The sequence below is a fragment of the Lynx canadensis genome, chromosome B3 (genome assembly GCF_007474595.2).
Source record: "Lynx canadensis isolate LIC74 chromosome B3, mLynCan4.pri.v2, whole genome shotgun sequence".
Taxonomy (NCBI): domain Eukaryota; kingdom Metazoa; phylum Chordata; class Mammalia; order Carnivora; family Felidae; genus Lynx; species Lynx canadensis.
The window spans coordinates 31999704-32016718 of NC_044308.2; the positions used below are offsets into that span (position 1 = coordinate 31999704).

General features: G+C 52.8%; 1 non-coding gene across 1 annotated transcript; it reads left to right on the forward strand.

Annotated features, from left to right (window-relative positions):
* The first annotated feature begins 2296 nt into the window (after positions 1-2296).
* On the forward strand, positions 2297-2381 carry TRNAQ-UUG. The gene has a single exon. It is a non-coding gene; the product is annotated as a tRNA-Gln (tRNA).
* The last annotated feature ends 14634 nt before the right edge of the window (positions 2382-17015 follow it).

The following is a 17015-nucleotide window of genomic DNA, read 5'->3' on the forward strand; positions in this document are numbered from 1 at the left end:
GAGGAGTCCAGAGCCTGGAGGTGGCATGCAGCTGAGCTCTGAGTGCTAAGAGCAGAAAGATCAGCTTCTGGGCTTTCTAGAGGAATTTTTTTTAGTTAAGCTAATTTGAATCAGGTTTCTGTTATTCACAACTGAAAACGTCCTAACGCACTGATAAAGGCTGTAAAGGTTGTATTGAGACTCCTAGGGGTGAGTAGTTGGTTAGTTGCTGGCCTGGATTAGAGGCTTGGCTCAAGGAAGATGAGCAGAATGTTGTGTGCCTGAAATGTTGGGTTTGGGACACATCTGTGGGAAGGGGCCAGAGAACACAACTGAATTAGTATCTGAGGAGAGTGGTTTGGATTTGAAGAGATGAGATGGACCTAGGACCCACACAAGTAGGGAAGTATTTATCCAAGAACAGAGGAAACTGGAGGAAGACCCCATCTTGAGTTGGGGGAAAACGTAGACGTAAAGGGAATTATCAATAATACAGGACTGTGCTCAAAACAAAAATCTTCTGTCCCAAAGGAAGCAAACTAGAAAGACAGTTGGCAACTCACTTCCTGTAAAGGGCCAGTTAGTAATTATTTAGGTTTTGCAGGTCATACAGTCTTTGCCTCAGTTACTTAACTCTGCTGTTGTAGAACAAAAGCGGTCATAGACAATAAGTAAACAAATGAAATTAGCTATGTTCCAATAAAACTTATTTACTAAAAAAGGTAGCAGGCCATATTTGTTTGTGAGTCATAGTTTGCTGACCCTTGAACTACAATGTAGGCTATTTAGTGCTGTAGACAGAGCCACGTGACAGCATGTGTCTGCAACTTGCAAATCATTCTTCAATTAATACCTGACTTGCTTGCCATAGAGGAATTCGTCAGTGGGGTAGCAAGAGTGATGCTAGGGTGGACTGAAATTCCCATAACCCCTCTAAATCTTGGTTTAAGAGTCCAGCCTTGAAGCTGAAAAGGGGCTTCAAGGGCAGCAAATGGTGGGAAGCAGTGGGCAGTACCAAAGACAGCGCCACTCCTTGGCCCGCAAGGTTAGTTTGGGAAGCATCCTGTTTCCATGTTCATAGAAAAGGCCTGTGATCAGGGCCCTTCCTGAGGTGAAGAGGCAAAAATAAATTAGTTAATTAAAATTAAAATTTTTTTAAATTTTAAAATGATCTGGATATCCCGAAAAGTGTCCTGAGAACCTGGGTGCTTAACTCCACAAGCCGACCCCTAGGACTATATAATCAGTGAGAATGAATCTTTTTCCTAAAAGATCTAAAAATAAGCCACAATTTCATGCTGGTATATCTAGGTGGTGTGAATGAAAGCAGTGCCTGGAAGGGATCTCTGAAAGTCACTTTAGCTCTTGGTGTCTCCTCTTCCTCACCTGTCAAATGGAGATAATAATCACATCCCGGCTTTGCTCACAGGGTCATTATGATTATCAGATGAGACAGTGGACAGGAAAATGCTGTGAGCAGCAGAAAGTATGGATGGGAGAAACTCCATCCAAAAGTCCAGCCTCTGACCTGCCATGATTCTCTCTCATCCTTTTCTTTTTTTAGTGTTAAAAAAAGAGAAAAAAGAAAAAGAAAGAAAGCCTTTCCTTTCCAAGCAATGCAGAGAAATGTCAAAACTAGTTTACTGCCTGTAGCAGGCATCGTTGGTCATGCACCCAACATCCATCCTACTTACCAGTCATTTCTCCTATAACAGTACTTAGGCTGTGTTCAGGGGGTGACCTGCTCTAGAAGGTGTGGGTTTCACAAAGGCAGTTACAGTTGTCCCATTTCCTTTGCCAATTGTTTTAGGAATTGATATTTGGCCAATGAGATGTGAGAGAAAGAGGTATGGATAATGTGCTCACGTTGATTAAAATTTTTTTTTAATTTTTTAATGTTTATTTTTGAGAGAGAGAGAGCGAGAGCGAAAGAGAGAGAGAGACTGGGGGAGGTGCAGAGAGAGAGGGAGACACAGAGACTGTAACAGGTTCCAGGCTCTGAGCTGGTAGCACAGAGCCTGACTCAGGGCTCACCTCACGAACCGTGAGATCATGACATGAGCCAAAGTCAGACCCTTAACTGACTGAGCCACCCAGGAGCCCTGTTTTTTGTTTTTATAAAAAGAGAGAGTGTATGCAAGGAGGGGAGAGGGGCAGAGGGAGAAGATCCTAACCAGTCTCCACACTCAGCACGGAACGCAACATTGGGGCTCGATCACACAACCGTGAAATCATGACCTGAGGTGAAACCAAGTTGGATGCTTAACCGACTGAGCCACCCAGGCTCCCCGGATTCAAAAAATTTTTAAAGAGGGGCGCCTGGATGGCTCAGTTGGTTGAGCATCTGACTTTGGCTCAGGTCGTGATCTCACGGTTCATGGGTTCAAGCCCCATGTCGGGCTCTGTGCTGACAGCTCAGAGCCCGGAGCCTACTTCAGATCCTGTGTCTCTCTCTCGCTCTCTGCCCCTCCCCCCTCACATTCTGTCTCTCTCTCCTCAAAAATAAATAAACATAAAAAAATTTTGTAATAAAAAAAATGTTTTAAAACACACAGGAAGAGTTGATGTCTCTCAGAATAATGGAGTGAAGCCCATAGTGGAAAAGCAGAGTCAGAGATGCTCCTGGAGCCCCTGGAGCCCACCCCATCCTTGGGCTACCTGTTTTGTGAGCTACTGAGCTACTGTGGTTTGAGTTAGTTGGGCCAGAGCTTTCTCTTCCTTACAGTCAAAAGTGTCCTCACTGGTGATCACCACTCATAAGGAGGTGACCAGGCACTGGATACTCATTGGCAGCCACCTCTCTTCTACCCAGAACCCGCCTCATATTCATTTCAGGGCTTCATCTGAAAAGAAACCTGACAAGCCATATGCTCCCCAGGTCTACACTCATCTTTAATTAACCCTTGGGGGCAAAATGTTGGGATAGGGGGCCTGGCTGTAAGAGTGGAGCCCTGTCTCTCCACCCTCAGACCTAAAGAAGCTCTGTGCCATTGACATGCCTCTTTCATTTGGTGTTCATAAATGTTCGGTCAGACATTTCAGGGGAAATGTTTATTCTGACTTTGGACCCAGAATGGGAGAAGGAATTTTGTGGTTGTTGGGGTATGTGCTTGGGAACAGCTGAGGGTTAAGACCCAGCTCCTTGAGAGTACAGAGTCAGGCCTGGGCCCTGACACTTTCTCTCAGAGTTCGGGTCTGGGATGGGTTTGTCTGGGGTGGAGAGCTCAACTCACTCCCAGGTCAAAAAAGCACAAGTTGTGACTTAACCCTTTTGTCTCCACCAGGAGACATCAGCTCCGTCAGCTCTTCTCAAACAGAAGACTTTCAGAGCCGACAGATGCTCAGAAGCATAGAAGACAGGGCTGTATTAAAGGTGGGAGTGTGATATGAGATGGACCATGGGAAAGTTCAGGATGAACTAGGTCCCCTACTGAGTCAGCAGAAGCATAGGGTGTGGTTGGGTTTATTCAAATGGAAGAAAGAAGGACCCCTAGCTTCCAAGGCTGGTAGGCAAGAAGGAGACTCAGATGAGAAAAGGCAAGCCATGATGAAGTCACGAGGCAAGGCCAAGGAGAATGACTAACATCCTGCTTCCTAGAGGGCTAAGTTCTGTTGACCCAAGACCCAATCAATTAATGGTATGGGCTTTTCTTCCCAACTCCAGCTCAACACAGTCCATTATCTCTGATGTCTTTCCCTCTGAAAACAGACTATAGAACATGGAAAAATGTGGCAGCTACATTGAGGATCTCTGCTGGAAGAGAAAGCATGACCTCTACTCTGGATTGGCTTATCCTCCAGCCACAAAATAAGGGAAGACTTTCAGGCATTCTCATGCTCAGATGTTCTTTCTCTTTCTCTCCATAGTGACCATCACTGCCCACATCCAATCCACCATCCTCTCTTACCCTGAGAGCCTCCCAACTGTCCCCCCACCTCTAATATCTTCCTTTTTCATCTATTGCCTCCACTCTGGAAACTAGAAGGATCTTTCTAAAGCACAAATCTGAGCACATGACTCTCCTGTTTAGAACTTTCAATGGCTCCCCATTACCTTCAAAATAAAGTCCAACACAACCTTCTTAATGGCTTAGGAGGCCCTTTATTGTCCTACCCTGCTTACATTTCAAGCTCCATCTCAAAACCAGACCCTTTTTTGAATTCAGGACATTGGCTTCATCAGGTCCTCAAATACGCCATGTTCTCTTGCATCTCTGAGCCTTTCTGGGTAGACCATTTTATTCCCTAAAAATTCCATTGTCTCCTCATTCCCCATCCCTACCTAGCTGCCTCTACCCATCTTTCAGCTCTTGCTAATGCCACTTCCTCCAGGAAGCCCTGGCTCTGGTTCACTCCTCTCCTCAGGGTTTTTGTAACTCCTGGCTTATTTCCACCAAAGTCCCCTCAAAGCTTCTCACAATATATAACAGTTGCCCCTTTATTAATCTGTCTTTCCCACTTACCTCTGAGTATCTCAGGTATTAAACTGAGACATGAAATGTCAAATCTTTGACCATTTTGACTTACAAAATGGGCAACATCATATGGTTCTACCCAACACAAGGACCATGATCATTTTGTCACTTGGATCCCAGTGTCTAGCACAAAATCTAAAACACAGTAAGTGCTTAGTAAATGTAGATCGTTGGTTTTCAGTGTGACTCCAATTAAGTTTTTACGTCTGATGGCCAACATCAGCAGAAATCTCTTCGGTGATAGAATCAGGGAATATAACGGAAGGGTCTCCTAAGGTCACCTGATTCTGCCTCTTGCCTCCTCTTGGCACTGATGCACATGTGAGAAGCATCACGGTGTTGCATGGGCTGACTTAGTCTAGAGCTGTCCCCAGGCTGAGGTGCATTCCCACCAGGCCCAGAGCATGTTCTGAAGCTGAGGAGGCCATCCTCCCAAGCGTGGGTCAGTGACATCACCATGGCCATAGATGATAATCGTCTAATGTGAACATTCTAGTGTTTCTTGGGCAGAGGGTTTAACATGCCTAATTCACTTGTGCAAAACCAGGCCAGGCTTTAGGGACTATGAAAATCTTACATTGTGCAGACCCATTAAAGTTCTGGAACCCTTAGAAAACACTAGAAAGATCAGCCTCGATACTCTAATTCTTCTCACTGGCACAACACATGGTGCTTGCCCAGGGCCACACAGGTACGTGGATCAGGGGTGGAGAGTCCCCAAGCCAGAAGCATACCCCTCGAGTGAGGTCTCAGTTAAGGCACCAATAACTTATATGTGGTTTTCACCAGGGAGGAGGGCTTAATGAGATTACATCCTTTTACTAATGAAATTAAGTGATATGCTCTTCCTACTCTAATTGTCAGTCTATTTTCCTTTCCCGGGACCTCCTGCCTATGATAAAACCAAGAGCCCCGGGGGTGCATAGGCAGTCCAATATGTGGGTCAATCCTGGTGCTATTGCCGCAAAGGGAGGAAACCAGACAGCCTGCTGGGCCGAGGCACCCCCTGGGCCGCAGCTGAGCATCTGTGTCCCACAACGCTGTGGGCAGGCAGGCGGGCAGGCAGGCAGAGTCCCTGGCGGTGGCCAACGCTGTGCCGGCATTGATGGTCCAGTAGCATCTTCTCCAGTTACGTGGGGGGTCGGGAGCGTGCACTTACATGTGGTCATGTCGCATCTCTGTAGGCCCGAGGTCCCAGTGCTGTTTCCTCAGCTCACGTGCACACTCACCCCTACATGCATATAGGTACGCCTGTGCCCTCGTCCGGGGCCAAGCCCTCCCATTTCTGCCCAGGGCTGGCAATACTCTGTATTTATGTCCCCCAGTCCACCCCTGTGGAAGGTTCCTGGGATTTCCGCTTCCTGGCTTTGCACCCTCAATGCCTTTCTCTGCCACCATCAGGATGGCCCAGGTGGGAACCCCAACCCCCTAGGCTCCCTGAAGGAATGTACTCATACCTGAGCATACGCGAGAGGTATATAGTTTGCTAAAGATTTTGCAAGGCAGTTAAGGGGGAGTGTACATGGGCACACCCCAGAAACATCCTTTGGACCTGTCTCCAGAGCCCCTGCTTGGCTGCCCCCTACCAGGGCCCTCCCCATTCAGCCCCAGCTCCTGTGGCTCCTTTCTCCTCCACCAGGATCAAACCACCCCAATTCCCTCTTCAGCCCTCTGGGCTCCTACTCCCACACCTGCACAAACAAACCCGGCAAAGTGCCTGGTGCCTTCCCAGTTTTGATTACTGACCTCAGCAAATAGCTTTAGATGCAGAAATTCTTTTGTTCTGCCTGATTCTCCTGGTTGTGACCTGAGCGCCCTTGCACCCACCCCCACTTGCCTCTCTGCCTTAGCACGCCCTCTGGATTATTTCCTGGCTCTTTCCAGCTACAAGTCTGTCTCTGGCCCCAGCAATGCTTCCTCCAACAGACTAGGTAAAGCCTTCCCCTTCCCGCCCCCCAAGAGTGCCCATCCCCAGGATCCCTCATCTGACCCCTCTGCCTGTGACCAGCCACATGCCCACCTGTTCCTTGCCCCTGGCCTGGTGGGGGGTGGGGGGAGATGGAAAGGAGAGGGTGTGAGTAAAAGAGGACTGGTTTGCACTGGGTGTGGACGGCTGGAGCTGAGGGAGAGCGTGAGGAAAGGAATGAAGGGGAAAAGGAAGGTGAGACTGGTAGCGGGTTAACGGGGACTTCAAGGGTCCAAGAGGGAGGGGAAATGGAAGTGAATAGGTGTCAAGAGGCGTAGAGGAAAATGGAAGGAGACCCAGAGGCAGAGAAACTCTAAGAAATCCAGCTGGAGACCACACGGACCCTCCCCTGGATGGCACCTGCTCTGTGGCAGCCGCAGGGCAGACAGCTGTGTGTACCCCCACTCCTCGATGCCAGAGCCCGGGCTGGGGCAGCCTCAGGAGGGTACGCCCTGCTGGGTGTCAGAGGACGGGCCTGGGGCCTTGGCAGGTGCCCAGTTTACTCAGGGAGAAGGCAGCAAATGCAGAGGTTGATTGTGACCAGACCCCATCCCCGGAACCTGTCTCTCTACCCCTGCCCTGTGTGCGGCCTGCCTCTAACCCCCCCTCCTGGGCAGCACCGGGTTGGATTCACCCACCCCATCTAAAGGAACTGGAGCCTGAGCCCCGCAGTGCTGTCCTCACTGGGGAGAGGAGAGACCTCAGGCCCAGGAAGGAAGCCAGGCTGGCAGCCTTGGAGACGGGAGCAGGGAGCACCGGCTCCGGAAGGCCCCAGGGTGATCCCTCTGCTTCCCTGAAGACACAGCCTTTGCTTTTGGCCTGTGTCTCGGGGCCCTGAATGGACAAGCTGCCCCTCCCCGTCTGCTACCTTGGGCTGGGGGATCCTTTCTGCTTCCTCCCCTAGAATAAAGGCCTCCATACATGCCAGGTGTCCCACCTCCTACCTATCCTCGGGCGTTCTCCACTGCCCCCCCCACACACACACAAGCTGGCTCCAGCCTGCCTCCTCCTGGCAGCTGCTTAGACCGCTTCAGCCCTCCCAGACCTCACCCTCTGGGCTCAGGTCTCCTCTGGGGAGTAGAGCCGAGGCAGGCACTGTGGTGGGAAGGGACAGCACGGCCACCTTCAGGTTGTTTGGCACATGGTTGGGAACAGGACTTCACACATCGTCCCCAAAAGACAGCCCCGGAGGCTCTCTAGCTTGGGCCACTGCCCAGGTGGCGGATATGAGGGTCAGCAGAGGAAGGCCTGCAACTTGGGCTGCTGGCTGAGGTTTGGGGAACACCCTGCCGCTGCTCAGAGGAACAAGGCATCAGGGGATGCTGGGGGAGGAGCCTAGGGTCTTGGCCCACGTGGCCTCACAGCTACCTTGCTGGGACCAAGGCCCCTCTGGACCATCCATTCCTGAAGCAGCGGTTCCTGTGCTGGCCTTGGGAGATTTCCACAGCCGGCAATGGGTCCCACCTGTCCCCACTCCTGAGAAAGAATGCAGAGGGAGACCACATCCCAGCTCCAGCTGGCCACTCTCACATTTCAGGGGCTCTGGCAAGTCCTTCCTATCCCTGCCTCGGTTTACCTGTTTCATATCTACCCCATCTATTTAAGAAGGACATAACTGGGCCAGCCCTGTGCCCCATCCCGACCTTTGTCCCAACAGTGGAGTGAGTAGTGGAAGGGCCTTCTCGGCAGTGGAGGTGAGAGGAGGCGGGGCTATTGTAAGAAATCCCTGCCTGGTCTCTAAGCAGTCAGGAGGCAGAGTGGACAGTCAAAATGGCCGGAACACATAACACATATTAAAATTCCCCCGGTGTGGCCAACCCGGGACCACAACCCAATACCAGACCGAAGATACAGAAGGAATCATCTTATAGCCTCTAGGGTGAACCTCTAGGGCATGAGCTAGACACTGACCCCTTGGCTCACAACCCATGTCACACGCCTCCCCCACTCCCACCTCTGCCCTCCACAGTTCCCTGTTTCTCCACGGAGCCCCCAACCCACCAGTGGGAGCCACACCTTCTTCTGGCCATGAAGACAGAAGGACAGGGTCTTGCATGGTGAAGTAGGTCAGGCCAGGGGTGGGAGTTGGGGTGGATAAGGGGCTCTGTGAGAGGCTCAGAGTCTAGGGGACACTCCAAAGACCCCTCACATGACAACAGCAGCTTCCCCAGGTGGGCATAAGGTGACTTTCTCGTTTCTCAGGCAGCCTGCACACCTCTTTCCTATTCTAGGTTTCCCCCTTCCCCCACTGGCAGCCTGGTTTCCTCCTCCAGGACTTGTGGTGACTCAGAGATAGGTCCAGCTCAAAGATGTTTCCTTTCTGGGGCACCTGGCTGGCTCAGTCAGTGGAGAGCATGTGACTCTTCATCTTGGGGCTGTGAGTTCGAATCCAGGTTGGGCATAGAACTTACTTGAAAAAAAAAAAGATGTTTCCTTTCCATTTAACAAAGAAGCAAAACAAAACGGAAAGGAAAGGGTGTGAGAAGAGTGTTTCAGATGCCCTCAGCTAGGAAGGAAGGACAGCTGCCCTTCAATGCCAGGCGTTGGAAGTCTGGGCACACACAGGGCCTCCTGAGAACTGCGCCTTGAGGGCTGGCTCTGCAAGGAGGAGGCAGCCTCATTGGGTCTTGGGCCGGGGTGCAAGCTGGCCCTGGGGGAGCCCTGCCGAGAGTCCTCACGGAGGCCCAGCTCCCCTTCCCTGACTTCCTGGACCCACAGCCTTGGGCTCCCCATTTTGGCCCCTGTTCTCATTGCCCAGCTCCTTTCTCTGCAGCCCAGGGCACTGGAAGGAACCTTCTGCTGAGGTCGGCAGACCAACCTTGTCACAACGGGCGGAGTGACTGTAGGCAAGCCACTCCCCTCCTGCTTTGGCAGCCTTCCTGGCAGAGGGGGTATGTGAACATACCAGTCCCTAGGAGCCTCGGGCTAGGCCCTGCTCTGAACTTCTTCTAAGGAAGGCCCCCATGCCATGGCTCTTGACATGGAGGCCGCCATGTTTGATCCTACCAGCAACCCCTATTTACTGGGCACGGCCTCACTACTTCTCACAACAGCCCTGAGGGTAGTGTCTCCATTTTACAGACGATAAATCCAAAGTCAGAGAGGTGAAATCACTTGCCAAAGCAAATTCACCCAACAAATGGCAGGGCCAGGATTTGAGCCCAAATGTGTCTGACACCAAACTCCCCTTCCCTCCCACCCTGGTTGCTCCTAGAGGTTATAAGGCTGCCAGCAGGGATGTGTGGGCAAGGAGGACACCAAAGTGATCCACTGAGATAGGCTCCTACTTGGGACCGACAGGCCCCCAAGTTCTACAGGCTTATCTGGAATGTTCGAGAGGCAACCATCTTCCCATAGTGAGGGTGGGCAGTGGGCAAAAACCGGGCAGGACCCAGAGAATCTACCCCTGTTCCTGGGCCACTTAGGACCACCAGGGCAGGGCTGCAGAGCCCTAGGTATTCCGAAGGTCTGAGACCCCAGCCTCTCTGGTCAATCCGCCAGGCTGGCCCAGGCTGCATGGAATTAAGAGCCAGTGGCATATGGAGCCCTGCAATGGGGCTCCTCAGATAAATCAAAGACCCTCATAGATCCAGACAATACTGTATCCATAGGGGCGCCTCTGTACTGTGTGCCTGAGATCGGTTTCGTCCAGGGGTGATGCATCTCACTCCTTGCTTGTGCTTTGCTTTGGTCGAAATTAAATTACCTTGCGTTTCCTTCAGTGCGCGGCAGTTAGAGTGGCAGTGATAAGCCCAGGGGACCCTTACAGGTCATTTTGTTCACTGTTTCTCAGCCCTTTTAAAGCCCTGCCTCCCTTTGATAAATATAAAAACCTCACACTTGCCTTTAGTGACGGGTGGCATTTCTAAAGGCAGTCAATGCTGTGGTTCTAGTATGCTGAGTAATGGCCCCCAAGCAATTCCTGGGCCCAGTGAATGTTATCTTATTTGGGAAAAGCTTCTTTGTAGCTGTGATTAAGTGAAGCTAGAGGGGAGAACATGTGGACTGGCCGGGTGGACCCTGCATGCCACCACATGTGTCCTTAGAAGAGGGAGATGTGACACTCGCAGAGGGAAGGCCACGTGACCGCAGAGGCAGAGGTAGGAGTGATGTGGCCACAAGCCAAGGAAATCCAGCAGCCACCAGAATTCGGAAGAGGCAAGGAATGGATTCCCTCCTAGAGCCTCTGGAGGGAGTGTGGCTGTGGCGAAACCCTCCATTTCAGCCCGGGACTACCGATTTCAGACCCCTGGCCTTCAGAACTATGAGAGAATAAATTTCTGTTGTTTTAGGGCACCCAGTTTGTGTCAATGTGTTACAGCGGCCACAGGAAACTGATACAATGATTTAAAACAAGTCAGAGCCACTGTGGATTCAATAAGCTGTTTGTAAACCGCAGAAGCCACCCTTGGAGGTTCTGACAGTCCCTCATGCTTAGGGTTTGATGTTATCTAATGCACCCAATTTACAGAGAAGAAACCTGAGGTCCAGAGAAAGGCAAAGAGTAACTCAATGTCACAAGAGTAGTTATTGGCCGAGACGGGACTAAAGCTGAAGAAGCTCGACTCTCGGTCCTCCCAGGGTCCCAGGCTGTCTTCTTCGCCCTTTATTCCCCTATCTGGGGAGACAGAAGGGTCTAGAAAGGTCTGGTGAATCAGGAACCGGAGATTGGGGCCAGGCTGAGAAAAGCCTGGAGCAGCACCCCCTAGTGTTAGAAGCTGATCCGATAGATTAGGTGCAGATGTTCTAATACTCTTCCTACTAAGAAGTAAAAACGGTATCTTTTATAACCTGTGATGGAGATCATAGTTGGGTACTGGGCAGTCAGGAGAGGCATCTGGCGGAGAAACAGCACAGAAGGGAGGGGCAGTGGGGCGGGCTAGGAAGGGGGCAGAGCCACGGCCAGGGCCAGCGAGCGGAGTGGGCGCCAGCCTCAGAGTCCTCAAACTGCTCAGCTTTGCCGAAGACTAGACCTTGCCATGAGCAGAAGTGCGCAAATGCAGCCAAGCCTTAGCGTGTACATGTGCCGTGTGCACACGTGTGCTCAGAGGGACACACTGGATTCAGGCATGCACACATAGACCATAGACCATACGCGCGTGCGCGCGCGCACACACACACACACACACACACACACACCACGAGGGCTGGAGCCAAGCCTGGGCAGCCGGGGAGAGCTATTCATAATTCGTCAGTTGCCCTTTGGGTTACACTTTAAGTCCAAAAGCCAAATGGAGCGTGTTGCCACGATTTGTTCTCTTGGCATAACAGCTCTTGAATGAGCCCAGATCCCTAGCGTGAGATGCGCTGTGGCCGGGAATCGTACAGCTTCCTCTCTTATGGTCTGCAGCTGAGCCTACCAAGGGCATCCCCCCACCGCCCCCCCCGCCCAGGGCCTGACTCCCTCTCCCCCTCCGTTACATCACTCTGCTTGAGCCCCAGCACCAGAAATGGCAGGCCCAAGTTCCCATGAACAATCACAAGCTCAAATGCTCCAGGATTTAGGAAATGATTTTTTTGAACTATTTTTCAGGGCAGAGAGAAATTTTCAGGGTAGAGAGTATGAGAAGGCCTGGGGTAGCAGCTGACCTGGGAAACGGAGCTGCCCAGGCCTGGGCCTCCTGTCATGTCACCTCAGCATCTGTCTCAGAAAGACCACTGTCTGGGGAGCGGGAGATGCATACCCGAGGACACCAGCCAGACAACGTGTGCCCGGACGGCGCACAGCAGAAGGTGAGGACATAACCGGACAACTGGCTACCAATGCAGCACAGCCATCTGGGGTATAAGGACCAGAGGGCAGCTTATGGAACAGATAAGGAACCCCAGGAAACTTCTGGAACCCTGGGAGGAAGGACTAGCTCCAGGGAAAGGAATGATGGGCACAATGATTCCGGGTTGAGGTTTTGCTGTGCTGTTGCTGTTTTTTAAGATCCTAAATAGTCTGGAGGCAGGCCCTGCTGCTGGGATGGTGGCCGGGCTGCAGGTCAACACCTGGGGAAGACCGGGAAGCAGTGTGTGCTCTGCCTGGCCCAGGACAGCAAATCCAGTTGGAGACAGACCAGGCTCTTTCCCGGGGCTGGGATGGGTATAGACCCAGGGCAAGCAGGCCGGGCCAGGTGGATGCTGGGCCTCTGGCACTAGTCTGACCTTCCTCCCTTAAAGCATGTATATAGGCAGCTTGGGGTCAGAGCAAAGGGCTTCGCTCTGGCTCCCATTGTTGGGGGGGTGGTACCTCAACACGGTCCAGTCTCCTGTCTGCTGTGTTGACCCTGACCCCTGCATTGCTCAGGCCAGACCTGGGCACCGAGCATGCCCAGTGAGCCCCCATCCTGGGAGAAGTGAGGGCTCACCAGGCCCCCCCCCCCACTGAGTTCTACGTAGAGACTTCACTAGAAGCACCCGAAGGTCCCTTCTCCTCCAGAGTCTGGGAGCTACTACCTTTTGAGGCCCTCCTGGCAAGAAATGATGGAAATCCAGTTTGAGCCATTGAGACACAAAGGGGATATTACTGGATCACGAAACCAAATGTTGGGGAAGGTGGGGGAGCAGCAAGCCTCAGAGGAGATGTGAGACCCTTACACCGCAAGGCCTCCCTCACGGCCTCTCCTCCCTGCTGGCTGAGGCTGTCAGCCTCCTTTTCTCATGCCAGCCTTCTCTGTAGGCCAGAGCCTTGCACGTGGGCTCCGGGGTTCCCTCTGCCAAGAGCTCTCTGCAGGAAAGAAGGGGCCTTCTTTCCTGGGTTCTAAATGTTCAGATCCCAGGGAAAGATGCTGATTGGCTAAGCTTAGGTCATGGACCTGTCCCTGTGGCTGGGGACTAGAGCAAGGGGTGAGGGTGTGCTGTGATCGGCAGGTCCCGGAGCAGCAGGGAGAGTGGCTGGGTAGCCACGCAATGGGGATCCTAGATCATCTATAGCATCCTCTCCTCTGAGCAGGTAGGAGCAGGGAGTCGGGGCGGTATAGGTGGGAAAGGGGTACAGGTGACGCACAAAGGCTGTCACTCCTCCTACTGCCCTGTCACAAATAGGCTCTCAGGTCCTGTCTTTGACATTGAAGTCCCTTTACCGCTCCTTCCCCACATCCTTACCGCTCCAACTCCTCCGGCCCCAAACCACTCAGGGACAGCAGAGCACCTGGGTTACAAGTGTGGCCTCTGGAGCTGCACTGTCTGGGTTCAAATCCCAGCCTTGCTACTTACTAGCAGTGTGACCTTGGGCAAGTTACTTGACTTCTCTGTGCCTTAGTTATAATTGATTTTATTTTATTTTATTTTATTTTATTTTATTTTATTTTATTATTTTTTGGAAAGAGAACATGAGCAAGGGAGAGGGGCGGGGGGGGGGAGAGAGAGAGAGAGAGAGAGAGAGAGAGAATCTTAAGCAGACTCCATGCTCAGGGTAAAGCCCAATTCAGGGCTCGATCCCACGACCCTGGGATCATGACCTAAGCAGAAATCAGGAGTCGGTCGTTCAACTGACTGAGCCACCCAGGTGCCCCCGTGCCTTATTTACTACAAGGATGAATTCAGTTTAGCCATACGAAATCACTTCGAACAATGCCTAGCACACAGTAAGCCCTCAGGAAGTGTTAGCTGTCATCCTGGCCTCTAAGACTCGGTTTGTACCGACCCCCACCTAGCACGTCCCTACTGTGGTCCGAATCCTTGTCTTCCTAAAGCCCTTCTGGCCACTGTGCCACTATGGATAAGCCTCATTTCAGAATCCCCATGGCATTCAGGGCCGGGCATCTTTGGGAAATGACTCATCTTCCTAACCCGTCCAGGCTCCCTTCTCTCGGTGCCTTCCGTCCCCAGAGCGCTATAGCTGGTCTAGGCACACAGGGGTGTCAGGAAATGCTTGGGCACACCCCACAGTCCTTACAGGACAGGCAAGCAATGGAAAGAAACAGTTGTTAGTCACCCTGGAGCCCAGCACCAATGAGGCCGTTAGAACCAAGTAAGCAGGGCCCTGTCTCCCAGATGCCACTCCCCCAAGAGACGGGAAGACCTGTACCTGTGACATCACACCTTCACCCATAAAAATAACCAGCAATCTTAGCAGCCCGGGTGCAGCCTGCTTCATGAGGTGACAGGTTATGAGTGCACGTCGGCACCTGCTGGCTGAATGATACCCCTCCTCTCTGACCCTGCAGCAGGGGACATAGATGTGCACCCACTGGCAGAGATCTCTGAGACCAGGACGGACCGGGAGACGGCCATAGGCCGAGTCCGGATCTTCCAAATCTAGTTCTGGAAACTGGCTGGGCCGGTTTGGAGCGTCTGATACGCAGTCTCGCTCTGGCTCTGGAAATGGGTCTCTGCCCCTGCTCCTGCCTTCATTCCTCCCTCTTCCGAGTCCATCAGGGCTGAGGGAGCACCCGGGGCTGTGGGTGGCCTGACAGGGGTTTGGGGAAGATAAACACAGATTAGTCAAGGACTGTCAGACCCAATTATAGTTCCAAGGAGCCTGGCAGCAACATGATTTAGTCTTGGCCCCCTTTAGTCTTGGGCCCCTCCAAACCAGACACTCTGGACTCCACTGTCTACCACTGGGCCTCCCCTGGGCTCTGGTCACAGAGACAGCCTGGCTGTCCCACCCAATCCTCTGAGTGAGCCCAAGATCAGAACGGGTGCCCACCTGTCCCTCTGGGCTCAGAGAATTGCCTAGGATGGGTAGGTGCATTTCCATGGCCTCCCAGCCTGGGGTGATACAGCATGGCACCAAGCAGGCCGGGGTCACTCTTGGATCCAGGGTCCCCCATCTTCCCGTTTCCCAGCCTCTGGGAGGTTATTAGAGGCAGCAATGGCCTGGAGGAACGCCCAGAGCAGGCCCGGACGCGTGCACCTGTGCGCAAAAGCAGCGGCATGTGGCACCAAGTTTGGGAGTCCACATTTGCTGTGACCGGGCCTGGAGGTGAGTGCTCGGAGGGGAATGTAGAATAGCTGATGACTGTATGTGGTAAGAGGGTGTCTAGGCGTGTGCCTAGGAGGATGAAAGCCGGGGAGGCTTCCTGGAGGGGGACACTGTGAAGAAGTCTCCTCCTACACTTACCTGGGCGAACCCCCTTTATCCTCCTATCCCGCTGTATCGTTCCTGGCAAAGAGTGGGGCCGGAGAATTCCAAACACCGAGTCTATTTGGCTTGGGGCCTCATTACAGAATTATTTTTTCCATCAGAAAATTTGCTGAAGCAAAATGGTGTTTGGCTTCAGCAAATATTAAGCCAGTTTGCTTTCCCAGAGCTCACACTGGAGGGAGGGTGGTGAAGAGCCTGGGGCTGTGAGAGGCCAAGTGGGGACCCTTAATTGGCAGGGAGAACCCTCTGGTGTCTGCCCGGTGAGCAGCCTCACATCCAGGAGGGTCTCTCACCTCTCTCTGCCTTTGCCTGAGCTTGGAGCGCTCTCCCCCCCCCCCCCCGCCCACCGGGAGCACAGCTGCTCTGCCTTCAGGGGTTAGTGCACCTGCCCTGTCTCCGTCTGTGAAGCCAGCTGATTCCCTTCCCCTCGTCACACCCCCAGCACCCGCCTCTTGTGCTCAGTTGTCCTGATTCCTCTGAATGGTGAGTCTGTACCTCTCCCAACTGGGGTCTCTTGGCAACAAGCCTTTCGTTCGGTTTAATGCGCGGTAGCCACTTCCGAAAGGTTAGTGCATATTGACCACCCACTATGTGCCAGGCACTTGGTCAGGAGCGCCGCTTTTATTCTCAACATGACCCCCTGTGAGTTCAGTTCCCTGTTGAGTATTCTCCTTTTAGAAAGGCGATTGAGACTCATCCTGTCCAGGAAAGGAGGCGGGCATCGAAGCGTGTCTTTCTGAGGTCAGAGCCCAAGGTCTTCACCGCTGTGTTACGGCGCCTCCCCACCGAGACGGAAGATCTGGACTCGAGGTCCGAAGGCCAGAGGTCTGTGCTGGCTGTGCCTCCTAGCTCTTTACGACCCAGACCTTGGCTTCTCCCTCCGTAACATGCAAGGCAGGTGCTTCCACCTTTAAAGGTCTATGCCAGTAGCAGGAAAGGCAATGTGTCTTTGGATCGGCATCTTGTTTTAAAGATTATTCTCTCTGCTTTGTTTGTTTGTGGCCTTCTGCCCATGGCCTCTGGAAGCCTGGCTGAGTGAGGCGGGCATGTTTTCTCCTGGCAGTTTGGAGCAGGACACGGTGCCCAAAGCCGGGGTCTCAGACACTGGAGTTCAGTTGTCACTCTGCCTGGGCACTCCCCTGTGGTCTGCGTTACCCAGCCGCAGGTCTGGGGTCTGAGGCCAACGGGCGTCAGCTGAGCTGGATCGGAGCTGGCCTCCAGGACTGCGGGACAGGTGGCGCTGACTGCAGAGTCCCCCCTCCCCCCTCTCGGAGGAGCCTGTCATTCTGAGTGTCCCTAAAGCTCAGGCTGCCCTGCACACATCCTCCCCAGCTCCTCCAAGGGAGCCAAAAACCCAAGTCCCCAGCTGGGCAGCAGAACGTGGGAGGTAGTGCCCAGGGCACTGGCTGCCTGAGCGCCCAGCTGTGCCCACACCGCCCCTGGGCATTGCCAGACAAGCCTGCCCACACCACCCGGGCCCTGGACAAAGGAGCCCTGGAAGAACGAATCAATGGGCCTC